Genomic DNA, 7198 nt, shown 5'->3' on the forward strand with positions numbered 1-7198 from the left:
CACTATTAAATGGAGACGCATAGGCAGCCCCATAGTTCACAATGATATATATCTCATAATGGAATGAAATTCAAGCATCTCCCAAGTATAGTGCAATACGCCATTTAACATTGTAAATAAGATAAAGAAAAACCCTGAACTAATAAACCTTCATGTAGTTGGGGAGAGGTTTCTTCCTACAGTAAAGGTGCCCATACACCTTACGACCATCGCAAGACTTTTGTAAAATAAGTATTTGATCCCCAAGCAAAACAGGACTTAGTACTTGGTGGAGAAACCCTTGTTGGCAAGCACAGAGGTAGGATGTTTCTTGTTGGTTACCAGGTTTGCACACATCTCAGGAGGGATTTTGGTCCACTCTTCTTTACAGATCTTCTCTAAACCCTAAGGTTTCTTGGCTGCCGCTTGGCAACTCGAAGTTTCAGCTCCCTCCATACATTTTCTATAGGATTAAGGTCTGGAGACTGGCTAGGCCACTCTATGTCATGCTGAAAGACCCATCCATGACCCATCTTCAGTGTTCTGGCTGAGGGAAGGAGGTTCTCATCCAAGATTTTACAATATATGGCCCCGTCCATTGGCCCCTCTATGTGCAAAGTCGATCTGTACCTTTAGCAGAGAAACAGCCCCAAAGCATAATGTTTCCACCTTCGTGCTTTACTGTAGGGATGATGTTCTTAGGGTCATAGTCAGCATTTTTCTTCCTCCAAACATGGCGAGCCAAGTTAATGCCAAAGAGCTCAATTTTGGTCTCATCTGACCACAGCACTTTCTCCCAATCTTTCTCTGAATCATTTAGATGTTAATGCCAAAGAGCTCAATTTTGGTCTCATCTGACCACAGCACTTTCTCCCAATCTTTCTCTGAATCATTCAGATGTTCATTGGCATACTTCAGATGGGCCTGTACATGTGCCTTCTTGAGGAGGGGGGCCTTGCTGGCGCTGCAGGATCTCAATCCATGGCGGTGTATTATGTTACCAATGGTTGGTTTGGTGACTGTGGTCCCAACTGCCTTGAGATCATTCACAAGCTCCTCCTGAGTAGTTCTGGGCTGATCCCTCACTGTTCTCATGATTATCCTTACCCCATGAGGCCAAATCTTGCATGAAACTCCAGACTGAGGGCAATTGATGGTTGTTTTGTATTCCTTACATTTTCAAATAATTGCTCCAACAGTTTCCTTCTCACCGAGCTTCTTGCTGATAGTCTTGTAGCCCCATTGCAGCCTTGTGCAGGTTTACAATCTTGCCCCTAATGTCCTTTGACAGCTCTTTGGTCTTGCCCATGGTGGAGAGGTTTGAATGGAAGAAATAGATTCTGTGGACAGGTGTCTTTTTTTATATACATAACGAGTTGTCGTTAGGAGCACCTTCTTAAATTGATAGGACTAATCTGTGTACCACATAGCCAGTCTGTGGGAGCCAGAATTATTGTTTGGTTGGTAGGGACTCGAAATACTTATTTTACTCACTGAACTGCAACCCTATTTACAACATTTGTCTCGTGTTTTTTCTGGATTTTTGGTTGATATTCTGTCTCTATCATTTAAAATACACCTATGATAAAACTTATAGACCTTTCATTTCTTTGTAAGTGGGCAAACTTACAAAATCTGCAGGGGATCAAATCATTATTTTACTCACTGTATGTATATATCTAACTGCAAAAATATAGTGCACTCTTTAGTGGAACTCCAGAACAAATAGTATTTTGGTGGGGATGCTAAAAATCTTAGTTGTATTCATGATGGATTATTGTCAGCTTTGATCTTCTGGCTTAGCTGCTTGTACAGTGATGGATAGATTAGTCCCCAGTTGTCCATTCAGAAACCATCTTGTGGTTTTTGTTTTTATTCTGGAGTTCCACTTTAAATTTGGTGTAGTTGTCATTACAAGAACTTCTTGCTAGCAATCTGCACCATAACAACACGTTGTGCCAGCTCTATTCAGGAGGATGTTTGAGAATCGCTGTCCTGGTTCATTGTTGTTTTGTTTTTTTTATAAATAAAAAAGAAAATACGAAAGAAAATACAAAAAGAAAATAATCCATGAGAGAGAATGAGAGCCCAATGATGCCTCTGGAACATTTCTGTAAGGAAGAACAATAAAAGTTATGTACACTCCATCTGAAGTATAAACATTGATAGCAAGACCAGTTCACTATAAAGGCATAGAAAAAAAACAATGTATTTTTAATACTCAACTCAGAATTATTACTTTGCAATACAGATAACCAATACTGATTTGGATACCATTGTTACAAAGGTATATGGAAATGGGGGGAGGCATGAAATAGATATACTGCTTTTCACTAGGTCTTTCAAAAGATGAAATGCTTCTACACTTCTGGGTGCAACTAGAGACCCCACTTTATTTTATTTTTTTAAAAACACACTTTCTTATTTTCAAGGGTCTTTTACAAACATAAACAAAATTAAAGCTTGCCCTAGACACTTTTGATCAGATCTGTTACTTGTTCCACATTTTTGGGCTAGACAACCCCTTTTGAGGGGAAAAAGGAAAAGTTTTAAAACTTTCTCCATCTGTCTTCATTGCATAAAAAGTCTTAACAGCTGGATCATGTCTGCATCTACGACCTTTATCTGTGATAGATGTGCGATTTATTTTCATTCTGATTTAAAATTGTACGAATATCGGAAAATTCGGACATTCGAATTTCCCAATGAAAAAATAATGTTTCCGAATTTTCCGATAATGAAATTCGGATGCATCTGAATTTTTTCCCCGAATGTCATTCGGAATCAACTTGTGTTATTAAACGTTACAATAATAATTTTAAAAAAGACAGTGTGGAATCTCCTCCCCAATTCATACCAGACCCTTTATCTGATCATAAAAAATAAAATAAAAAATGCATGGGGTTCCCCCTAAAATTCATTTACTAGACCCTTGATCCGGGCAGCAGTCCGGCAGAGCAGAAAAGAGGGGGGAGGGGATGAATGTGCACCATACCAGGCCACATACCCTCAACATGGGGAGGGTGCTTTTCCTGGGGGGACCCCCTGGCAAAGCATCTTGTCCCCAGGTCGAGGAGAAAAAGGACCATTTGGTTGTGGGCGTCTGCGGGCAGGGGGACTTGTAGGAATCTGTGTGTCCTCTTTCATAAAGGGGGCACCCATATCCTGCCCCCACTTGTGAATGAATATGGGGTAGTTGTTACCCCTATTTATTCACCAAATACAGTAAAATTGTAAATAAAACACACAACACCCTAAAAAGAGTCCTTTATTTGGAAAAAAAAAACAAAAAACGTTTTTGACAAGTCTTTAAAAAAATAAATGCCCGTCGATGTAATCCCAAGGCCAAATACGTCATCCAGCGCTGTACATCCCCATCAATCATGATGGACATCGAACGCTGACTCACTGAAAGAACAAATTCCCACCACCACGACCGAACCCCATGGACACCAGTCGCAAAATGACAACTCTGCTCCCGATTGTCAACAAAGGGGCGTCGCGAGTTGTGACATCACAGTACTTGTTCCGCCCATTTGTTTACATTCTGTGACAGCTCTCTGTACCCTAATGGAATGTAATCAAAGGGATGGAGCAAGTCACGTCACCACTCGCCCTCCACCTTTGAAAATCAGAATCAAGGTGTGGGCACTTACATGTGATGGAATCAAGGTGTGGGCACAAAGGTACGGTATTCAACACACCACCTTTGTGCCCTCTCTTTCCATCACATGCAAGTGTGATGGAAAGAGGCCCCCGAACATTTAAAGAGTCACACACCAGGCACACCACAACAGGAGTGGGCTACCAAATCATTCTTTATTTTCAGTTTGCTTTTTATTAATGTTTGTGCCCCACCCCATTTGCTGCCATGTTAACAACATTGTTATCAGAACAGGAATTAAGGGGAAGCCTCTATAACATGGATAGAATTATTAGTAGAGTGGAAGAAGGCTAGAACCTTTGTTCGCTCTTTAGTGTGGTCTGTATCCCTAATGAGTTATCACACTTCCTTTCCTGCCATATGGTTATTGTTCCCGTCATTGTTATCAGGACAGAAGTAAACTTAAGGGGGGGAATTCATCAAAACTGGAGCAGACAAAATCTGGAGCTTCTGTGCATGGCAACCAATCAGCTGCTCTCTTTCATTTTAAAATCTTAACTGAACAAACTGAAGAGAGAAGCTGATTGGTTGCCATGGGCAACTGCTCCAGATTTTGTCTGCTCCAGTTTTGATAAATCACCCCCAAAGTATATAAAAAAAAAGTTTATGAAAATCGTCTCAAAACTACGCTAGAACCAATGGTGTGGACGTGGAGTACACCATTGGTTCTAGCACATTCAGTAGATTGTTTAAAAGATGAAGATGCATGTCAGGCCAAGGGGTAGGCAAGTACAGCAGACACCTTGGGTGTCCTTGGGAAGGAGGGGGCACCAAAAATGGCCAGGCCTGCAACCTATGCTGCTGAAGTAGTCACAGTTCATGGAGGGAGCATAGTTTGGTCTTTCACCTTGGGTCCTAAATGACCTTGTCCCTGTGCTAGTTGTATGCATACATAAGCGCACAACATATACGCAACTACTTACAAAGTACATCCAGGGAGATTTTTCGTTATCTGATTATCTATAGGGATTAGGAAGAGTTTTTCCTCTGTATCTAACAGCTCTGAGGATGGAAGATTTTATTTTTCCTAATGATTGGGCTAAAGGGACAAATGTTTTTTCAGCCTCTTGGACAGGTGATACTCAACTGTAGTTTCCTCTACAATGGCTCACAAGATCATTCTGTTTTCAAGTGGAATATTGCACCTTTTTGGTCCCTGTACTGAATTAAATTCATAGGCTGCCATTGCTGACCTTTTGCTTTTAAATTCTAGTTGCCTACCTACAGAGGCGGCTCTAGAGTTTGCGAGGCCTTAGGCGAAACCTAAACATGAGGCCCCACTCAGGCCTGTGGGGTCTCACCGGGCTGTCGGGTTTAACCAGGATGGTGAGACCCCACAGAGCCCTGGTGAGACCCTACAGAGCCCTGGTTAAACTAGGGCTCTGTAGGGTCTCACCAGGGCTCTGTGGAGTCTCATATCTGACAGGGCAAACTAGGCGGCCGCGAGGCCCTCGGGAGCGCGAGGCCTAAGGCGACCGCCTAATTTGCCTAATTAAAGAGCCGCCTCTGCCTACCTAAAATGCTAATCTATTGGCTTCAAAACTTTCACAGTGCCAGAACAAGTATGGAGATCCATAGTTCTTATTTTCTCTGATTTCACTAGCTGCATATTTTACCTTGTATGTGATTCAGAATATATCAAAGCCAGTGGGAGCCAAACACCCAGCATTTTCAGAAGTAGGTGAGTAATGACAGTTTATATCTATCTGCAGGTCATATGCATTGTTAGACAAGGTCAACTGAAACAAGTGACTTGAGTGTACTGACCTCTGAAAGCATGTCATTCTGATTGTTAGAGCAACATTCTCTGCAATTTGATAGCAGTGTGTAAAGATGGCCATCTAGATGCTGCCTGCATAAAGTAGTTCTACCCAAACATCATTCATGGGACCTCTGCAGCTTCTCAGCTAACCAACAAAAGGAGCACAGGCCACGGACCATCAATGGGGACACACACCACTGCATACATCTATATCTCAGTCATAGGCTACTGGAGACCACCAATAGAGATACACACAACTGACCAACAATGTAATAAGGAGGAACACATACCACTGAACACCAATGTCATAAAGGGGCACAGAATATGAAACATCAATGTAATAGGATGCACACACTCCTGAATAGCAATGACATAATAGGGAACACATCCCACAGAATGCTACCATTTTCATAAGTAGGTGAGTAATGGCAGCATACATCTGTCAGTCATTAGATATGTGCGATTCGTTTCGTTCCGAATCAAAATTCGGAGATTCAGATGTATCCGAATTCCCAATTACAGATATAACGAATCCGAATGTCCAATTCCGAAAATGGACGAAATTTCGTTGCAGCAAAGTGACATTTGAGGGGAAAAAAAATGTTCCCCCCTCAAATGTCCCTTTGCTGCAATGAACGAAACGAACATAAAACGACAATTAGTACAGACTACCGCTAATTAATTTCATCCGAATCCCGAAACGAATTGACTTTCGGATCTAAATAACAAATAACGCAAAATCCAAAGCAAAACTAAACACATTTTTTGCCGGTGCACATGTCTATCAGTCATAGACTACTCGGGATCACTGAACACAACATGAAGGGCACAGACCACTGAACACCAGTGTAATAAGGGGCATAGACTACTAAGCTCCAATATAAAGGGAACACTTACTGTTGCACTCTGTTGTGTGGACCCCTGCACTCTGGTCATTGCACTGTACGGTATATGCTATGTTGTACATTTCATAGTCCTGACTGCTGCACTGTACATGCTATGTTGTAAATTACATATATCCGACTGCAGCACTGCATATGCCATGTTGTATGTTGCATAGCCCTAAGCGCTGCACTCTATATGCTGCGTTTTAAATCACATAGTTTTTACTGCTGAACGTTATACACTTAGGGGTCTATTCACGAAGCTGCCGAAGGATCTAGCCGTAGCTTCGGCCGATCCTTCGGCTAGCTTCGGCCCCAGGACCCCTTCAGTTCAGTAGAACCGAAGGGGTGCTGTACGGGCTATTCACTATAGCCCGTACAGCTCCCGAACGTGGCCGAGCGGCTCAGTTGTGCCGAAGGCATATGCCTCGGCTCAGCTGAGCCGCGCTGAAAGCTGAAGCTGGCCGAGCGGCCAGCCAACAACCTGCTTCTGACAGCTGGGCGGAGCCAGCCGTGATGTTACGGATGGCTCTGGCCACTTGCAGAGAGATCAGCGTCCCTGGTTACCTTCTAACCAGGGACACTGATCTCCAAACTGCAAACTCTCCCGGGCGCTCCAGGAGTCTCCTGCTCCCGGCCGCCAAGGAGAGAAACACTGCTTTTTCTTTTTTTTTATTCTGACACGAGCGATGTCAGAATAGAAAAAAACATAAAAAATGTTTGCCCATTGGAATGCATTGCTATATTCCTATTGGCTATTTCAATTTGCAATAGCCAATAGTGAACTAGCATTGTACCCGCCCTCTGCTGCAGTTCTCCATCAGGTCCATCAGCAGAGGGCGGGTACAATGCTAGTTTACTATTGGCTATTGCAAATTGAAATAGCCAATAGGAATGTAGCAATGCATT

Source organism: Nanorana parkeri, unplaced genomic scaffold (genome assembly GCF_000935625.1).
Source record: "Nanorana parkeri isolate BGI_ZX_2015 unplaced genomic scaffold, ASM93562v1 scaffold890, whole genome shotgun sequence".
Lineage (NCBI taxonomy): Eukaryota > Metazoa > Chordata > Amphibia > Anura > Dicroglossidae > Nanorana > Nanorana parkeri.